Genomic DNA, 18,959 nt, shown 5'->3' with positions numbered 1-18,959 from the left:
ACTGCCGGCACCGCTTCGTGGGGGCCGGGACCCTCCTCCGTGTCCTCCTGTGGCCCAGTCCAAGGGGCCTGGGCCTGGCCGGGGCTGCATTGGACCCCGACCACCCTGGCGTGTGGACTCGCTAAAAATCGGCCATTAGATATTGGATTCCAGCTTCCTGGAGGTCATTTCACTAATGAGTGCACCGGAAAGAGTTTCCTAATCCATCTGTGAGGGTGGCAACTGAAAGAGAATTTTAAAGCTGACAGAATAGGCGAGGGAAGGCATAGGAGATTTCCACACCCAGCAAGGAAGACTTTCCCGAAATGGAAGAAAGAAACGAGCAAACAGAGACACCGGTAGCCCGCCCGGAAAAGAGTCTGCCCCTTAGAGAAAGCACCCTGACCGGGTTCACCCGTGGGTGGGTGGCGAGCTAGCGGCATTCAGAAGAGCGAGGCCCGCAGTCTGTGCGGAAGACACCTGCGCTCGGGTGTGTGTGGCGGCGCGATTCACAAGCAGCTCCAGATGTTAAACCAAGGAGAAGCCAGGGAGTTCCCAACGCCCCAGGTGTCCTCAGCCCACGACTGGCTGCTGTGGGAATGGGAAGCCCGGCTCCTTGTCTCAGAGCGGGGTTCCCAGGAGGATCAGGCTGAAGCTGGGACTTGGCCTCAAAGTGTCCCCTCGCATGGCCACCCCCTTCCCCTTCCTGCTCCTCTACTCCTGGTGCCCCTCCATCCAGGGGCCAGACCTTAAAGAGTCACCGCAAGAGAATCCTGGTCCCAAAGGAGCCTTCTGGGGGACCGGTGCTGAGAGAGGTTGTGGGCATGGCCCGCTGGGGCTCTGCCCGACCCAGGGCTGAGAGATGCCACCTCCCAGCTCTGGGTCCCTGCAGGAAGTGTTGGCAAGCACAGGGCCGGTCCTCCAAAGGCCCAGGTGCAGGGAGCCCAGGCCAAGCAGCCTGTGGAAGAAGCCACTTGCCGTGCCACCCCGGGAACAGGACTGCAGGCCCCGGCCCTTCCCACCTCCTCCTCCTCCTCCTCCTCCTCCTCCCCCCCGCCCCCCCCCACAGGGCACAGGGCTCAGAGACACCTCAGACTCTTGCTACCCAAAGTGCAAAGGGCATCAGTTGCTCCTCCAACCCCCCAGCCCAGCAGACCACGTTGTCCAGCCAGCCCCCGGGCCTCCCTGGGGTGCCCAGCACAAAAGTGCAGACACCCACCGGACCCTCAGTCTCAGTTTTCGGAGGTTTTTGCCACTCTAAGGACCAGCAGGCCAGCTGGGCCTTCGGGCAGGACAGAGAGCCCCGGAATCCGACTTGGAGAGCTGCGTGTACGTCCCCATCAGGAGGCGGTCCCCACCTCCGCGGCTCTCCCCTTGCGGGGAGCGGCAGCCCAGCCGGCAGCCGCAGGGCCTCAGGGAAGACACCAGGCTGGGCCCCCGCGGCACAGCGGGGGCACGTCCCCCGCACTCACGCGACTTAGGGACGGCTGCTGGAGACTGCTGCGGCCACCCTGCTGCCGGGTTTCTGGAGGGCTTCCTGGAAGCAGCGTCCACACCAAGCCCTTGGAAGGCCCAGGCGACGGAGGAGCCGGTCAGGCAGGGGCCGAGGACGGTGAGAGGCCGGGCGGGAAGGAGCATGTCAGGCAGGGGCAGAGGACGGTGACAGGCCGGGCGGGGAGGAGCCGGTCAGGCGGGGGCCCAGGACAGTGACGGGCCTGGCCGGGGAGGAGCGCATCAGGCAGGGGCAGAGGAGACGGGCTGGGTAAGGGTTAGGGTGACAGTTAGGGCACAATTCACAATCGCAAAGACGTGGAAGCGACCCGAGTGCCCATCCATCCAGGAGTGCATTAATAAAATGTGGCGCGTGGACACCACGGAGTGCCATTCGGCTGTGAGGAGCAGCGGTGAGAGGGCGCCTCTCGTGTTCTCCTGGCCAGAGCTGGAACCCGTTCCAGTAAGCCAGGTATCCCAAGAATGGACACACGAGCACCACGTGAGCGCGCTCACCAGCAAATTGGTACGAACGGATGGACGCCTAAGTGGACAGAGAGGAATCACCTTCATCGGGTGGGTGTCGGGCGGGTGGGGGGAGGGGAGGGGCATACACATCCATTAGGCATGGGGTGGGTGCGCACCGACTGGGGGATGGGCGCACTTGAAGCTCTGACCCGAGGGGGGAGGCTTGGAGAGGGCAAGGCACCCGACCTTAACATTGGTACCCCCACAATACGCTGCAACAACATGAGAGGTATATGAATAAGAACACAGGGGGGGCCGGGCGCGGTGGCTCACGCCTGTAATCCTAGCTCTCTGGGAGGCCGAGGCGGGCGGATTGCTCCAGGTCAGGAGTTCGAAACCAGCCTGAGCAAGAGCGAGACCCCCGTCTCTACTAAAAATAGAAAGAAATTAATTGGCCAACTAATATATATAGAAAAACACAGCCGGGCGTGGTGGTGCATGCCTGTAGTCCCAACTACTCGGGAGGCTGAGGCAGCAGGATTGCTTGAGCCCGGAGATTGAGGTTGCCGTGAGCTAGGCTGACGCCATGGCACTCACTCTAGCCTGGGCAGCAAAACGAGACTCTGTCTCAAAAAAAAAAAAAAAAAAAAAAAAAGAACACAGGGGGGAGGGGGGCACGGGCAACACATGTCACCTGAATACTTGTACTCCCATCATCTGCTTGAAAAGAGAGAGAAAAGAAAATGCAATCATAGAGGTAAGAGACACTTTTTAAAAATCATGAATCCGAAGAGAAAAGTAAAAGGAGGCCTGTGGAGCAGGTCTGGGTGTGACTCCGGATCCCCCAACATCAGGTGCCACCACCAAAGATTCCTGCGTGTAGCCCATAGAACCCCAAAAGCAACGGGACGAGTTCTGGTCACATACTCCCTCAAAATGACATCCTGGCCTTCTTCTGGAACTCCCTCCCCTCTCAGACTCTCAAGGTTTCCTCCAGCGTGTCGGTTCCCACAGAGCAGACCTTTGGTCTGAGACCTGACAGTCCAGATGCCACGCATGCTGCCGCGTGGCGGCGGTGTCGCGGCTTGGGACAAGAGGAGGCCCCACGGTGCGGGCTGGGGTGCCAGGCACCGCGGGCGGGCGCTGAGGGTGGGGGTGACCCCCACCCCGGGCCGCCGCCGCGCTCCCAGAAAGGGGACAGAACAAGAGGCAAAAAAAAAAAAAAAAGCAGCAGCCTGTGGCACCCGGTATTCCCAGGCGGTCTCCCATCCAAGTACTAACCAGGCCCGACCCCGCTTAGCTTCCGAGACCAGACGAGATCGGGGGCGTTCAGGGTGGTGTGGCCCTAGACGGCGGCGGCGGAGGGCGCCCCTGCCCCGCTCAAGAAGCCGAGCCTCTCTGGGCTTCCCCGCCGCCGCCTCCCGCCCCAGGCCCCGCGCCGGGCCGGGCCGGTTGAGTTCGCCGGCCGGGTCCCGCGGGCTCCCAGGGACGGGGGTGATGGGCGGGGCGGGGCGGGGCGGGGCGGGGCGGGGGGCTGTCTCTCTATACACACACACACACACTCACACTCACTCACACTCACACAAGATGCGCCTCCACGGCTGGACTCGCCAAGGTGGAGCCCTCCCAGCCCCCCTCGTCTCCTCGCCCGGCCTCCTTCACCTACCCGCTGCCCACCCCCAGCGCGTCGCTGCCTGCCGCTGACTGCGCACGCGCGGGACGCTCGCCCTTTGACCCCAGCCAGGGGCCGCCCTCCCCCACAACCCCTTTCAGCTGCGCCCCCCCCCTCGCCCTGTGGGTGGGCTGCCGCCTATTCCCCCGGGCCAGGGCTGGGGCACAGCCAGTGTATGGGGCGTCTCTCTCTGGGGATGTGTCCCATGGGTGGGGTGGGGTGGCCTGGTTTGGGGGGCGCTGAAGAAATCAGTCCCCTCCATCTCCTACCTCTGGAAAACGCCCAAGCCCGTGGAGAACTGCCGGCACCGCTTCGTGGGGGCCGGGACCCTCCTCCGTGTCCTCCTGTGGCCCAGTCCAAGGGGCCTGGGCCTGGCCGGGGCTGCATTGGACCCCGACCACCCTGGCGTGTGGACTCGCTAAAAATCGGCCATTAGATATTGGATTCCAGCTTCCTGGAGGTCATTTCACTAATGAGTGCACCGGAAAGAGTTTCCTAATCCATCTGTGAGGGTGGCAACTGAAAGAGAATTTTAAAGCTGACAGAATAGGCGAGGGAAGGCATAGGAGATTTCCACACCCAGCAAGGAAGACTTTCCCGAAATGGAAGAAAGAAACGAGCAAACAGAGACACCGGTAGCCCGCCCGGAAAAGAGTCTGCCCCTTAGAGAAAGCACCCTGACCGGGTTCACCCGTGGGTGGGTGGCGAGCTAGCGGCATTCAGAAGAGCGAGGCCCGCAGTCTGTGCGGAAGACACCTGCGCTCGGGTGTGTGTGGCGGCGCGATTCACAAGCAGCTCCAGATGTTAAACCAAGGAGAAGCCAGGGAGTTCCCAACGCCCCAGGTGTCCTCAGCCCACGACTGGCTGCTGTGGGAATGGGAAGCCCGGCTCCTTGTCTCAGAGCGGGGTTCCCAGGAGGATCAGGCTGAAGCTGGGACTTGGCCTCAAAGTGTCCCCTCGCATGGCCACCCCCTTCCCCTTCCTGCTCCTCTACTCCTGGTGCCCCTCCATCCAGGGGCCAGACCTTAAAGAGTCACCGCAAGAGAATCCTGGTCCCAAAGGAGCCTTCTGGGGGACCGGTGCTGAGAGAGGTTGTGGGCATGGCCCGCTGGGGCTCTGCCCGACCCAGGGCTGAGAGATGCCACCTCCCAGCTCTGGGTCCCTGCAGGAAGTGTTGGCAAGCACAGGGCCGGTCCTCCAAAGGCCCAGGTGCAGGGAGCCCAGGCCAAGCAGCCTGTGGAAGAAGCCACTTGCCGTGCCACCCCGGGAACAGGACTGCAGGCCCCGGCCCTTCCCACCTCCTCCTCCTCCTCCTCCTCCTCCTCCCCCCCGCCCCCCCCCCACAGGGCACAGGGCTCAGAGACACCTCAGACTCTTGCTACCCAAAGTGCAAAGGACATCAGTTGCTCCTCCAACCCCCCAGCCCAGCAGACCACGTTGTCCAGCCAGCCCCCGGGCCTCCCTGGGGTGCCCAGCACAAAAGTGCAGACACCCACCGGACCCTCAGTCTCAGTTTTCGGAGGTTTTTGCCACTCTAAGGACCCGCAGGCCGGCTGGGCCTTCGGGCAGGACAGAGAGCCCCGGAATCCGACTTGGAGAGCTGCGTGTACGTCCCCATCAGGAGGCGGTCCCCACCTCCGCGGCTCTCCCCTTGCGGGGAGCGGCAGCCCAGCCGGCAGCCGCAGGGCCTCAGGGAAGACACCAGGCTGGGCCCCCGCGGCACAGCGGGGGCACGTCCCCCGCACTCACGCGACTTAGGGACGGCTGCTGGAGACTGCTGCGGCCACCCTGCTGCCGGGTTTCTGGAGGGCTTCCTGGAAGCAGCGTCCACACCAAGCCCTTGGAAGGCCCAGGCGACGGAGGAGCCGGTCAGGCAGGGGCCGAGGACGGTGAGAGGCCGGGCGGGAAGGAGCATGTCAGGCAGGGGCAGAGGACGGTGACAGGCCGGGCGGGGAGGAGCCGGTCAGGCGGGGGCCCAGGACAGTGACGGGCCTGGCCGGGGAGGAGCGCGTCAGGCAGGGGCAGAGGAGACGGGCTGGGTAAGGGTTAGGGTGACAGTTAGGGCACAATTCACAATCGCAAAGACGTGGAAGCGACCCGAGTGCCCATCCATCCAGGAGTGCATTAATAAAATGTGGCGCGTGGACACCACGGAGTGCCATTCGGCTGTGAGGAGCAGCGGTGAGAGGGCGCCTCTCGTGTTCTCCTGGCCAGAGCTGGAACCCGTTCCAGTAAGCCAGGTATCCCAAGAATGGACACACGAGCACCACGTGAGCGCGCTCACCAGCAAATTGGTACGAACGGATGGACGCCTAAGTGGACAGAGAGGAATCACCTTCATCGGGTGGGTGTCGGGCGGGTGGGGGGAGGGGAGGGGCATACACATCCATTAGGCATGGGGTGGGTGCGCACCGACTGGGGGATGGGCGCACTTGAAGCTCTGACCCGAGGGGGGAGGCTTGGAGAGGGCAAGGCACCCGACCTTAACATTGGTACCCCCACAATACGCTGCAACAACATGAGAGGTATATGAATAAGAACACAGGGGGGGCCGGGCGCGGTGGCTCACGCCTGTAATCCTAGCTCTCTGGGAGGCCGAGGCGGGCGGATTGCTCCAGGTCAGGAGTTCGAAACCAGCCTGAGCAAGAGCGAGACCCCCGTCTCTACTAAAAATAGAAAGAAATTAATTGGCCAACTAATATATATAGAAAAACACAGCCGGGCGTGGTGGTGCATGCCTGTAGTCCCAACTACTCGGGAGGCTGAGGCAGCAGGATTGCTTGAGCCCGGAGATTGAGGTTGCCGTGAGCTAGGCTGACGCCATGGCACTCACTCTAGCCTGGGCAGCAAAACGAGACTCTGTCTCAAAAAAAAAAAAAAAAAAAAAAAAAGAACACAGGGGGGAGGGGGGCACGGGCAACACATGTCACCTGAATACTTGTACTCCCATCATCTGCTTGAAAAGAGAGAGAAAAGAAAATGCAATCATAGAGGTAAGAGACACTTTTTAAAAATCATGAATCCGAAGAGAAAAGTAAAAGGAGGCCTGTGGAGCAGGTCTGGGTGTGACTCCGGATCCCCCAACATCAGGTGCCACCACCAAAGATTCCTGCGTGTAGCCCATAGAACCCCAAAAGCAACGGGACGAGTTCTGGTCACATACTCCCTCAAAATGACATCCTGGCCTTCTTCTGGAACTCCCTCCCCTCTCAGACTCTCAAGGTTTCCTCCAGCGTGTCGGTTCCCACAGAGCAGACCTTTGGTCTGAGACCTGACAGTCCAGATGCCACGCATGCTGCCGCGTGGCGGCGGTGTCGCGGCTTGGGACAAGAGGAGGCCCCACGGTGCGGGCTGGGGCGCCAGGCACCGCGGGCGGGCGCTGAGGGTGGGGGTGACCCCCACCCCGGGCCGCCGCCGCGCTCCCAGAAAGGGGACAGAACAAGAGGCAAAAAAAAAAAAAAAAAAAAAAAAGCAGCAGCCTGTGGCACCCGGTATTCCCAGGCGGTCTCCCATCCAAGTACTAACCAGGCCCGACCCCGCTTAGCTTCCGAGACCAGACGAGATCGGGGGCGTTCAGGGTGGTGTGGCCCTAGACGGCGGCGGCGGAGGGCGCCCCTGCCCCGCTCAAGAAGCCGAGCCTCTCTGGGCTTCCCCGCCGCCGCCTCCCGCCCCAGGCCCCGCGCCGGGCCGGGCCGGTTGAGTTCGCCGGCCGGGTCCCGCGGGCTCCCAGGGACGGGGGTGATGGGCGGGGCGGGGCGGGGCGGGGCGGGGCGGGGGGCTGTCTCTCTATACACACACACACACACTCACACTCACTCACACTCACACAAGATGCGCCTCCACGGCTGGACTCGCCAAGGTGGAGCCCTCCCAGCCCCCCTCGTCTCCTCGCCCGGCCTCCTTCACCTACCCGCTGCCCACCCCCAGCGCGTCGCTGCCTGCCGCTGACTGCGCACGCGCGGGACGCTCGCCCTTTGACCCCAGCCAGGGGCCGCCCTCCCCCACAACCCCTTTCAGCTGCGCCCCCCCCCTCGCCCTGTGGGTGGGCTGCCGCCTATTCCCCCGGGCCAGGGCTGGGGCACAGCCAGTGTATGGGGCGTCTCTCTCTGGGGATGTGTCCCATGGGTGGGGTGGGGTGGCCTGGTTTGGGGGGCGCTGAAGAAATCAGTCCCCTCCATCTCCTACCTCTGGAAAACGCCCAAGCCCGTGGAGAACTGCCGGCACCGCTTCGTGGGGGCCGGGACCCTCCTCCGTGTCCTCCTGTGGCCCAGTCCAAGGGGCCTGGGCCTGGCCGGGGCTGCATTGGACCCCGACCACCCTGGCGTGTGGACTCGCTAAAAATCGGCCATTAGATATTGGATTCCAGCTTCCTGGAGGTCATTTCACTAATGAGTGCACCGGAAAGAGTTTCCTAATCCATCTGTGAGGGTGGCAACTGAAAGAGAATTTTAAAGCTGACAGAATAGGCGAGGGAAGGCATAGGAGATTTCCACACCCAGCAAGGAAGACTTTCCCGAAATGGAAGAAAGAAACGAGCAAACAGAGACACCGGTAGCCCGCCCGGAAAAGAGTCTGCCCCTTAGAGAAAGCACCCTGACCGGGTTCACCCGTGGGTGGGTGGCGAGCTAGCGGCATTCAGAAGAGCGAGGCCCGCAGTCTGTGCGGAAGACACCTGCGCTCGGGTGTGTGTGGCGGCGCGATTCACAAGCAGCTCCAGATGTTAAACCAAGGAGAAGCCAGGGAGTTCCCAACGCCCCAGGTGTCCTCAGCCCACGACTGGCTGCTGTGGGAATGGGAAGCCCGGCTCCTTGTCTCAGAGCGGGGTTCCCAGGAGGATCAGGCTGAAGCTGGGACTTGGCCTCAAAGTGTCCCCTCGCATGGCCACCCCCTTCCCCTTCCTGCTCCTCTACTCCTGGTGCCCCTCCATCCAGGGGCCAGACCTTAAAGAGTCACCGCAAGAGAATCCTGGTCCCAAAGGAGCCTTCTGGGGGACCGGTGCTGAGAGAGGTTGTGGGCATGGCCCGCTGGGGCTCTGCCCGACCCAGGGCTGAGAGATGCCACCTCCCAGCTCTGGGTCCCTGCAGGAAGTGTTGGCAAGCACAGGGCCGGTCCTCCAAAGGCCCAGGTGCAGGGAGCCCAGGCCAAGCAGCCTGTGGAAGAAGCCACTTGCCGTGCCACCCCGGGAACAGGACTGCAGGCCCCGGCCCTTCCCACCTCCTCCTCCTCCTCCTCCTCCTCCTCCCCCCCGCCCCCCCCCACAGGGCACAGGGCTCAGAGACACCTCAGACTCTTGCTACCCAAAGTGCAAAGGACATCAGTTGCTCCTCCAACCCCCCAGCCCAGCAGACCACGTTGTCCAGCCAGCCCCCGGGCCTCCCTGGGGTGCCCAGCACAAAAGTGCAGACACCCACCGGACCCTCAGTCTCAGTTTTCGGAGGTTTTTGCCACTCTAAGGACCCGCAGGCCGGCTGGGCCTTCGGGCAGGACAGAGAGCCCCGGAATCCGACTTGGAGAGCTGCGTGTACGTCCCCATCAGGAGGCGGTCCCCACCTCCGCGGCTCTCCCCTTGCGGGGAGCGGCAGCCCAGCCGGCAGCCGCAGGGCCTCAGGGAAGACACCAGGCTGGGCCCCCGCGGCACAGCGGGGGCACGTCCCCCGCACTCACGCGACTTAGGGACGGCTGCTGGAGACTGCTGCGGCCACCCTGCTGCCGGGTTTCTGGAGGGCTTCCTGGAAGCAGCGTCCACACCAAGCCCTTGGAAGGCCCAGGCGACGGAGGAGCCGGTCAGGCAGGGGCCGAGGACGGTGAGAGGCCGGGCGGGAAGGAGCATGTCAGGCAGGGGCAGAGGACGGTGACAGGCCGGGCGGGGAGGAGCCGGTCAGGCGGGGGCCCAGGACAGTGACGGGCCTGGCCGGGGAGGAGCGCGTCAGGCAGGGGCAGAGGAGACGGGCTGGGTAAGGGTTAGGGTGACAGTTAGGGCACAATTCACAATCGCAAAGACGTGGAAGCGACCCGAGTGCCCATCCATCCAGGAGTGCATTAATAAAATGTGGCGCGTGGACACCACGGAGTGCCATTCGGCTGTGAGGAGCAGCGGTGAGAGGGCGCCTCTCGTGTTCTCCTGGCCAGAGCTGGAACCCGTTCCAGTAAGCCAGGTATCCCAAGAATGGACACACGAGCACCACGTGAGCGCGCTCACCAGCAAATTGGTACGAACGGATGGACGCCTAAGTGGACAGAGAGGAATCACCTTCATCGGGTGGGTGTCGGGCGGGTGGGGGGAGGGGAGGGGCATACACATCCATTAGGCATGGGGTGGGTGCGCACCGACTGGGGGATGGGCGCACTTGAAGCTCTGACCCGAGGGGGGAGGCTTGGAGAGGGCAAGGCACCCGACCTTAACATTGGTACCCCCACAATACGCTGCAACAACATGAGAGGTATATGAATAAGAACACAGGGGGGGCCGGGCGCGGTGGCTCACGCCTGTAATCCTAGCTCTCTGGGAGGCCGAGGCGGGCGGATTGCTCCAGGTCAGGAGTTCGAAACCAGCCTGAGCAAGAGCGAGACCCCCGTCTCTACTAAAAATAGAAAGAAATTAATTGGCCAACTAATATATATAGAAAAACACAGCCGGGCGTGGTGGTGCATGCCTGTAGTCCCAACTACTCGGGAGGCTGAGGCAGCAGGATTGCTTGAGCCCGGAGATTGAGGTTGCCGTGAGCTAGGCTGACGCCATGGCACTCACTCTAGCCTGGGCAGCAAAACGAGACTCTGTCTCAAAAAAAAAAAAAAAAAAAAAAAAAGAACACAGGGGGGAGGGGGGCACGGGCAACACATGTCACCTGAATACTTGTACTCCCATCATCTGCTTGAAAAGAGAGAGAAAAGAAAATGCAATCATAGAGGTAAGAGACACTTTTTAAAAATCATGAATCCGAAGAGAAAAGTAAAAGGAGGCCTGTGGAGCAGGTCTGGGTGTGACTCCGGATCCCCCAACATCAGGTGCCACCACCAAAGATTCCTGCGTGTAGCCCATAGAACCCCAAAAGCAACGGGACGAGTTCTGGTCACATACTCCCTCAAAATGACATCCTGGCCTTCTTCTGGAACTCCCTCCCCTCTCAGACTCTCAAGGTTTCCTCCAGCGTGTCGGTTCCCACAGAGCAGACCTTTGGTCTGAGACCTGACAGTCCAGATGCCACGCATGCTGCCGCGTGGCGGCGGTGTCGCGGCTTGGGACAAGAGGAGGCCCCACGGTGCGGGCTGGGGCGCCAGGCACCGCGGGCGGGCGCTGAGGGTGGGGGTGACCCCCACCCCGGGCCGCCGCCGCGCTCCCAGAAAGGGGACAGAACAAGAGGCAAAAAAAAAAAAAAAAAAAAAAAAAGCAGCAGCCTGTGGCACCCGGTATTCCCAGGCGGTCTCCCATCCAAGTACTAACCGGCCCGACCCCGCTTAGCTTCCGAGACCAGACGAGATCGGGGGCGTTCAGGGTGGTGTGGCCCTAGACGGCGGTGGCGGAGGGCGCCCCTGCCCCGCTCAAGAAGCCGAGCCTCTCTGGGCTTCCCCGCCGCCGCCTCCCGCCCCAGGCCCCGCGCCGGGCCGGGCCGGTTGAGTTCGCCGGCCGGGTCCCGCGGGCTCCCAGGGACGGGGGTGATGGGCGGGGCGGGGCGGGGCGGGGCGGGGCGGGGGGCTGTCTCTCTATACACACACACACACACTCACACTCACTCACACTCACACAAGATGCGCCTCCACGGCTGGACTCGCCAAGGTGGAGCCCTCCCAGCCCCCCTCGTCTCCTCGCCCGGCCTCCTTCACCTACCCGCTGCCCACCCCCAGCGCGTCGCTGCCTGCCGCTGACTGCGCACGCGCGGGACGCTCGCCCTTTGACCCCAGCCAGGGGCCGCCCTCCCCCACAACCCCTTTCAGCTGCGCCCCCCCCCTCGCCCTGTGGGTGGGCTGCCGCCTATTCCCCCGGGCCAGGGCTGGGGCACAGCCAGTGTATGGGGCGTCTCTCTCTGGGGATGTGTCCCATGGGTGGGGTGGGGTGGCCTGGTTTGGGGGGCGCTGAAGAAATCAGTCCCCTCCATCTCCTACCTCTGGAAAACGCCCAAGCCCGTGGAGAACTGCCGGCACCGCTTCGTGGGGGCCGGGACCCTCCTCCGTGTCCTCCTGTGGCCCAGTCCAAGGGGCCTGGGCCTGGCCGGGGCTGCATTGGACCCCGACCACCCTGGCGTGTGGACTCGCTAAAAATCGGCCATTAGATATTGGATTCCAGCTTCCTGGAGGTCATTTCACTAATGAGTGCACCGGAAAGAGTTTCCTAATCCATCTGTGAGGGTGGCAACTGAAAGAGAATTTTAAAGCTGACAGAATAGGCGAGGGAAGGCATAGGAGATTTCCACACCCAGCAAGGAAGACTTTCCCGAAATGGAAGAAAGAAACGAGCAAACAGAGACACCGGTAGCCCGCCCGGAAAAGAGTCTGCCCCTTAGAGAAAGCACCCTGACCGGGTTCACCCGTGGGTGGGTGGCGAGCTAGCGGCATTCAGAAGAGCGAGGCCCGCAGTCTGTGCGGAAGACACCTGCGCTCGGGTGTGTGTGGCGGCGCGATTCACAAGCAGCTCCAGATGTTAAACCAAGGAGAAGCCAGGGAGTTCCCAACGCCCCAGGTGTCCTCAGCCCACGACTGGCTGCTGTGGGAATGGGAAGCCCGGCTCCTTGTCTCAGAGCGGGGTTCCCAGGAGGATCAGGCTGAAGCTGGGACTTGGCCTCAAAGTGTCCCCTCGCATGGCCACCCCCTTCCCCTTCCTGCTCCTCTACTCCTGGTGCCCCTCCATCCAGGGGCCAGACCTTAAAGAGTCACCGCAAGAGAATCCTGGTCCCAAAGGAGCCTTCTGGGGGACCGGTGCTGAGAGAGGTTGTGGGCATGGCCCGCTGGGGCTCTGCCCGACCCAGGGCTGAGAGATGCCACCTCCCAGCTCTAGGTCCCTGCAGGAAGTGTTGGCAAGCACAGGGCCGGTCCTCCAAAGGCCCAGGTGCAGGGAGCCCAGGCCAAGCAGCCTGTGGAAGAAGCCACTTGCCGTGCCACCCCGGGAACAGGACTGCAGGCCCCGGCCCTTCCCACCTCCTCCTCCTCCTCCTCCTCCTCCTCCCCCCCGCCCCCCCCCCACAGGGCACAGGGCTCAGAGACACCTCAGACTCTTGCTACCCAAAGTGCAAAGGGCATCAGTTGCTCCTCCAACCCCCCAGCCCAGCAGACCACGTTGTCCAGCCAGCCCCCGGGCCTCCCTGGGGTGCCCAGCACAAAAGTGCAGACACCCACCGGACCCTCAGTCTCAGTTTTCGGAGGTTTTTGCCACTCTAAGGACCCGCAGGCCGGCTGGGCCTTCGGGCAGGACAGAGAGCCCCGGAATCCGACTTGGAGAGCTGCGTGTACGTCCCCATCAGGAGGCGGTCCCCACCTCCGCGGCTCTCCCCTTGCGGGGAGCGGCAGCCCAGCCGGCAGCCGCAGGGCCTCAGGGAAGACACCAGGCTGGGCCCCCGCGGCACAGCGGGGGCACGTCCCCCGCACTCACGCGACTTAGGGACGGCTGCTGGAGACTGCTGCGGCCACCCTGCTGCCGGGTTTCTGGAGGGCTTCCTGGAAGCAGCGTCCACACCAAGCCCTTGGAAGGCCCAGGCGACGGAGGAGCCGGTCAGGCAGGGGCCGAGGACGGTGAGAGGCCGGGCGGGAAGGAGCATGTCAGGCAGGGGCAGAGGACGGTGACAGGCCGGGCGGGGAGGAGCCGGTCAGGCGGGGGCCCAGGACAGTGACGGGCCTGGCCGGGGAGGAGCGCGTCAGGCAGGGGCAGAGGAGACGGGCTGGGTAAGGGTTAGGGTGACAGTTAGGGCACAATTCACAATCGCAAAGACGTGGAAGCGACCCGAGTGCCCATCCATCCAGGAGTGCATTAATAAAATGTGGCGCGTGGACACCACGGAGTGCCATTCGGCTGTGAGGAGCAGCGGTGAGAGGGCGCCTCTCGTGTTCTCCTGGCCAGAGCTGGAACCCGTTCCAGTAAGCCAGGTATCCCAAGAATGGACACACGAGCACCACGTGAGCGCGCTCACCAGCAAATTGGTACGAACGGATGGACGCCTAAGTGGACAGAGAGGAATCACCTTCATCGGGTGGGTGTCGGGCGGGTGGGGGGAGGGGAGGGGCATACACATCCATTAGGCATGGGGTGGGTGCGCACCGACTGGGGGATGGGCGCACTTGAAGCTCTGACCCGAGGGGGGAGGCTTGGAGAGGGCAAGGCACCCGACCTTAACATTGGTACCCCCACAATACGCTGCAACAACATGAGAGGTATATGAATAAGAACACAGGGGGGGCCGGGCGCGGTGGCTCACGCCTGTAATCCTAGCTCTCTGGGAGGCCGAGGCGGGCGGATTGCTCCAGGTCAGGAGTTCGAAACCAGCCTGAGCAAGAGCGAGACCCCCGTCTCTACTAAAAATAGAAAGAAATTAATTGGCCAACTAATATATATAGAAAAACACAGCCGGGCGTGGTGGTGCATGCCTGTAGTCCCAACTACTCGGGAGGCTGAGGCAGCAGGATTGCTTGAGCCCGGAGATTGAGGTTGCCGTGAGCTAGGCTGACGCCATGGCACTCACTCTAGCCTGGGCAGCAAAACGAGACTCTGTCTCAAAAAAAAAAAAAAAAAAAAAAAAAGAACACAGGGGGGAGGGGGGCACGGGCAACACATGTCACCTGAATACTTGTACTCCCATCATCTGCTTGAAAAGAGAGAGAAAAGAAAATGCAATCATAGAGGTAAGAGACACTTTTTAAAAATCATGAATCCGAAGAGAAAAGTAAAAGGAGGCCTGTGGAGCAGGTCTGGGTGTGACTCCGGATCCCCCAACATCAGGTGCCACCACCAAAGATTCCTGCGTGTAGCCCATAGAACCCCAAAAGCAACGGGACGAGTTCTGGTCACATACTCCCTCAAAATGACATCCTGGCCTTCTTCTGGAACTCCCTCCCCTCTCAGACTCTCAAGGTTTCCTCCAGCGTGTCGGTTCCCACAGAGCAGACCTTTGGTCTGAGACCTGACAGTCCAGATGCCACGCATGCTGCCGCGTGGCGGCGGTGTCGCGGCTTGGGACAAGAGGAGGCCCCACGGTGCGGGCTGGGGCGCCAGGCACCGCGGGCGGGCGCTGAGGGTGGGGGTGACCCCCACCCCGGGCCGCCGCCGCGCTCCCAGAAAGGGGACAGAACAAGAGGCAAAAAAAAAAAAAAAAAAAAAAAAAGCAGCAGCCTGTGGCACCCGGTATTCCCAGGCGGTCTCCCATCCAAGTACTAACCAGGCCCGACCCCGCTTAGCTTCCGAGACCAGACGAGATCGGGGGCGTTCAGGGTGGTGTGGCCCTAGACGGCGGCGGCGGAGGGCGCCCCTGCCCCGCTCAAGAAGCCGAGCCTCTCTGGGCTTCCCCGCCGCCGCCTCCCGCCCCAGGCCCCGCGCCGGGCCGGGCCGGTTGAGTTCACCGGCCGGGTCCCGCGGGCTCCCAGGGACGGGGGTGATGGGCGGGGCGGGGCGGGGCGGGGCGGGGCGGGGCGGGGGGCTGTCTCTCTATACACACACACACACACTCACACTCACTCACACTCACACAAGATGCGCCTCCACGGCTGGACTCGCCAAGGTGGAGCCCTCCCAGCCCCCCTCGTCTCCTCGCCCGGCCTCCTTCACCTACCCGCTGCCCACCCCCAGCGCGTCGCTGCCTGCCGCTGACTGCGCACGCGTGGGACGCTCGCCCTTTGACCCCAGCCAGGGGCCGCCCTCCCCCACAACCCCTTTCAGCTGCGCCCCCCCCCTCGCCCTGTGGGTGGGCTGCCGCCTATTCCCCCGGGCCAGGGCTGGGGCACAGCCAGTGTATGGGGCGTCTCTCTCTGGGGATGTGTCCCATGGGTGGGGTGGGGTGGCCTGGTTTGGGGGGCGCTGAAGAAATCAGTCCCCTCCATCTCCTACCTCTGGAAAACGCCCAAGCCCGTGGAGAACTGCCGGCACCGCTTCGTGGGGGCCGGGACCCTCCTCCGTGTCCTCCTGTGGCCCAGTCCAAGGGGCCTGGGCCTGGCCGGGGCTGCATTGGACCCCGACCACCCTGGCGTGTGGACTCGCTAAAAATCGGCCATTAGATATTGGATTCCAGCTTCCTGGAGGTCATTTCACTAATGAGTGCACCGGAAAGAGTTTCCTAATCCATCTGTGAGGGTGGCAACTGAAAGAGAATTTTAAAGCTGACAGAATAGGCGAGGGAAGGCATAGGAGATTTCCACACCCAGCAAGGAAGACTTTCCCGAAATGGAAGAAAGAAACGAGCAAACAGAGACACCGGTAGCCCGCCCGGAAAAGAGTCTGCCCCTTAGAGAAAGCACCCTGACCGGGTTCACCCGTGGGTGGGTGGCGAGCTAGCGGCATTCAGAAGAGCGAGGCCCGCAGTCTGTGCGGAAGACACCTGCGCTCGGGTGTGTGTGGCGGCGCGATTCACAAGCAGCTCCAGATGTTAAACCAAGGAGAAGCCAGGGAGTTCCCAACGCCCCAGGTGTCCTCAGCCCACGACTGGCTGCTGTGGGAATGGGAAGCCCGGCTCCTTGTCTCAGAGCGGGGTTCCCAGGAGGATCAGGCTGAAGCTGGGACTTGGCCTCAAAGTGTCCCCTCGCATGGCCACCCCCTTCCCCTTCCTGCTCCTCTACTCCTGGTGCCCCTCCATCCAGGGGCCAGACCTTAAAGAGTCACCGCAAGAGAATCCTGGTCCCAAAGGAGCCTTCTGGGGGACCGGTGCTGAGAGAGGTTGTGGGCATGGCCCGCTGGGGCTCTGCCCGACCCAGGGCTGAGAGATGCCACCTCCCAGCTCTGGGTCCCTGCAGGAAGTGTTGGCAAGCACAGGGCCGGTCCTCCAAAGGCCCAGGTGCAGGGAGCCCAGGCCAAGCAGCCTGTGGAAGAAGCCACTTGCCGTGCCACCCCGGGAACAGGACTGCAGGCCCCGGCCCTTCCCACCTCCTCCTCCTCCTCCTCCTCCTCCTCCCCCCCGCCCCCCCCCCACAGGGCACAGGGCTCAGAGACACCTCAGACTCTTGCTACCCAAAGTGCAAAGGGCATCAGTTGCTCCTCCAACCCCCCAGCCCAGCAGACCACGTTGTCCAGCCAGCCCCCGGGCCTCCCTGGGGTGCCCAGCACAAAAGTGCAGACACCCACCGGACCCTCAGTCTCAGTTTTCGGAGGTTTTTGCCACTCTAAGGACCCGCAGGCCGGCTGGGCCTTCGGGCAGGACAGAGAGCCCCGGAATCCGACTTGGAGAGCTGCGTGTACGTCCCCATCAGGAGGCGGTCCCCACCTCCGCGGCTCTCCCCTTGCGGGGAGCGGCAGCCCAGCCGGCAGCCGCAGGGCCTCAGGGAAGACACCAGGCTGGGCCCCCGCGGCACAGCGGGGGCACGTCCCCCGCACTCACGCGACTTAGGGACGGCTGCTGGAGACTGCTGCGGCCACCCTGCTGCCGGGTTTCTGGAGGGCTTCCTGGAAGCAGCGTCCACACCAAGCCCTTGGAAGGCCCAGGCGACGGAGGAGCCGGTCAGGCAGGGGCCGAGGACGGTGAGAGGCCGGGCGGGAAGGAGCATGTCAGGCAGGGGCAGAGGACGGTGACAGGCCGGGCGGGGAGGAGCCGGTCAGGCGGGGGCCCAGGACAGTGACGGGCCTGGCCGGGGAGGAGCGCGTCAGGCAGGGGCAGAGGAGACGGGCTGGGTAAGGGTTAGGGTGACAGTTAGGGCACAATTCACAATCGCAAAGACGTGGAAGCGACCCGAGTGCCCATCCATCCAGGAGTGCATTAATAAAATGTGGCGCGTGGACACCACGGAGTGCCATTCGGCTGTGAGGAGCAGCGGTGAGAGGGCGCCTCTCGTGTTCTCCTGGCCAGAGCTGGAACCCGTTCCAGTAAGCCAGGTATCCCAAGAATGGACACACGAGCACCACGTGAGCGCGCTCACCAGCAAATTGGTACGAACGGATGGACGCCTAAGTGGACAGAGAGGAATCACCTTCATCGGGTGGGTGTCGGGCGGGTGGGGGGAGGGGAGGGGCATACACATCCATTAGGCATGGGGTGGGTGCGCACCGACTGGGGGATGGGCGCACTTGAAGCTCTGACCCGAGGGGGGAGGCTTGGAGAGGGCAAGGCACCCGACCTTAACATTGGTACCCCCACAATACGCTGCAACAACATGAGAGGTATATGAATAAGAACACAGGGGGGGCCGGGCGCGGTGGCTCACGCCTGTAATCCTAGCTCTCTGGGAGGCCGAGGCGGGCGGATTGCTCCAGGTCAGGAGTTCGAAACCAGCCTGAGCAAGAGCGAGACCCCCGTCTCTACTAAAAATAGAAAGAAATTAATTGGCCAACTAATATATATAGAAAAACACAGCCGGGCGTGGTGGTGCATGCCTGTAGTCCCAACTACTCGGGAGGCTGAGGCAGCAGGATTGCTTGAGCCCGGAGATTGAGGTTGCCGTGAGCTAGGCTGACGCCATGGCACTCACTCTAGCCTGGGCAGCAAAACGAGACTCTGTCTCAAAAAAAAAAAAAAAAAAAAAAAAAGAACACAGGGGGGAGGGGGGCACGGGCAACACATGTCACCTGAATACTTGTACTCCCATCATCTGCTTGAAAAGAGAGAGAAAAGAAAATGCAATCATAGAGGTAAGAGACACTTTTTAAAAATCATGAATCCGAAGAGAAAAGTAAAAGGAGGCCTGTGGAGCAGGTCTGGGTGTGACTCCGGATCCCCCAACATCAGGTGCCACCACCAAAGATTCCTGCGTGTAGCCCATAGAACCCCAAAAGCAACGGGACGAGTTCTGGTCACATACTCCCTCAAAATGACATCCTGGCCTTCTTCTGGAACTCCCTCCCCTCTCAGACTCTCAAGGTTTCCTCCAGCGTGTCGGTTCCCACAGAGCAGACCTTTGGTCTGAGACCTGACAGTCCAGATGCCACGCATGCTGCCGCGTGGCGGCGGTGTCGCGGCTTGGGACAAGAGGAGGCCCCACGGTGCGGGCTGGGGCGCCAGGCACCGCGGGCGGGCGCTGAGGGTGGGGGTGACCCCCACCCCGGGCCGCCGCCGCGCTCCCAGAAAGGGGACAGAACAAGAGGCAAAAAAAAAAAAAAAAAAAAAAAAAGCAGCAGCCTGTGGCACCCGGTATTCCCAGGCGGTCTCCCATCCAAGTACTAACCAGGCCCGACCCCGCTTAGCTTCCGAGACCAGACGAGATCGGGGGCGTTCAGGGTGGTGTGGCCCTAGAC

At 62.6% G+C, this 18,959-nt stretch overlaps 4 non-coding genes and 1 pseudogene across 4 annotated transcripts; all 5 read right to left on the bottom strand.

Moving 5' to 3' along the window:
• Positions 1–3,170: 3,170 nt before the first annotated feature.
• Positions 3,171–3,289, bottom strand: LOC142863591 (5S ribosomal RNA). Its single transcript, XR_012914362.1, has one exon. It is a non-coding gene; the product is annotated as a 5S ribosomal RNA (ribosomal RNA).
• A 3,797-nt stretch (positions 3,290–7,086) lies between these two features.
• Positions 7,087–7,205, bottom strand: LOC142863590 (5S ribosomal RNA). The gene has a single exon (XR_012914361.1). It is a non-coding gene; the product is annotated as a 5S ribosomal RNA (ribosomal RNA).
• A 3,797-nt stretch (positions 7,206–11,002) lies between these two features.
• On the bottom strand, positions 11,003–11,120 carry LOC142863653 (uncharacterized; annotated as a pseudogene).
• Positions 11,121–14,918: 3,798 nt separating this feature from the next.
• Positions 14,919–15,037, bottom strand: LOC142863589 (5S ribosomal RNA). Its single transcript, XR_012914360.1, has one exon. It is a non-coding gene; the product is annotated as a 5S ribosomal RNA (ribosomal RNA).
• Positions 15,038–18,840: 3,803 nt separating this feature from the next.
• On the bottom strand, positions 18,841–18,959 carry LOC142863588 (5S ribosomal RNA). The gene has a single exon (XR_012914359.1). It is a non-coding gene; the product is annotated as a 5S ribosomal RNA (ribosomal RNA).

Source organism: Microcebus murinus, chromosome 22 (genome assembly GCF_040939455.1).
Source record: "Microcebus murinus isolate Inina chromosome 22, M.murinus_Inina_mat1.0, whole genome shotgun sequence".
Classification (NCBI taxonomy): Eukaryota; Metazoa; Chordata; class Mammalia; order Primates; family Cheirogaleidae; genus Microcebus; species Microcebus murinus.
This window is presented reverse-complemented; position numbering and strand designations above follow the sequence as displayed.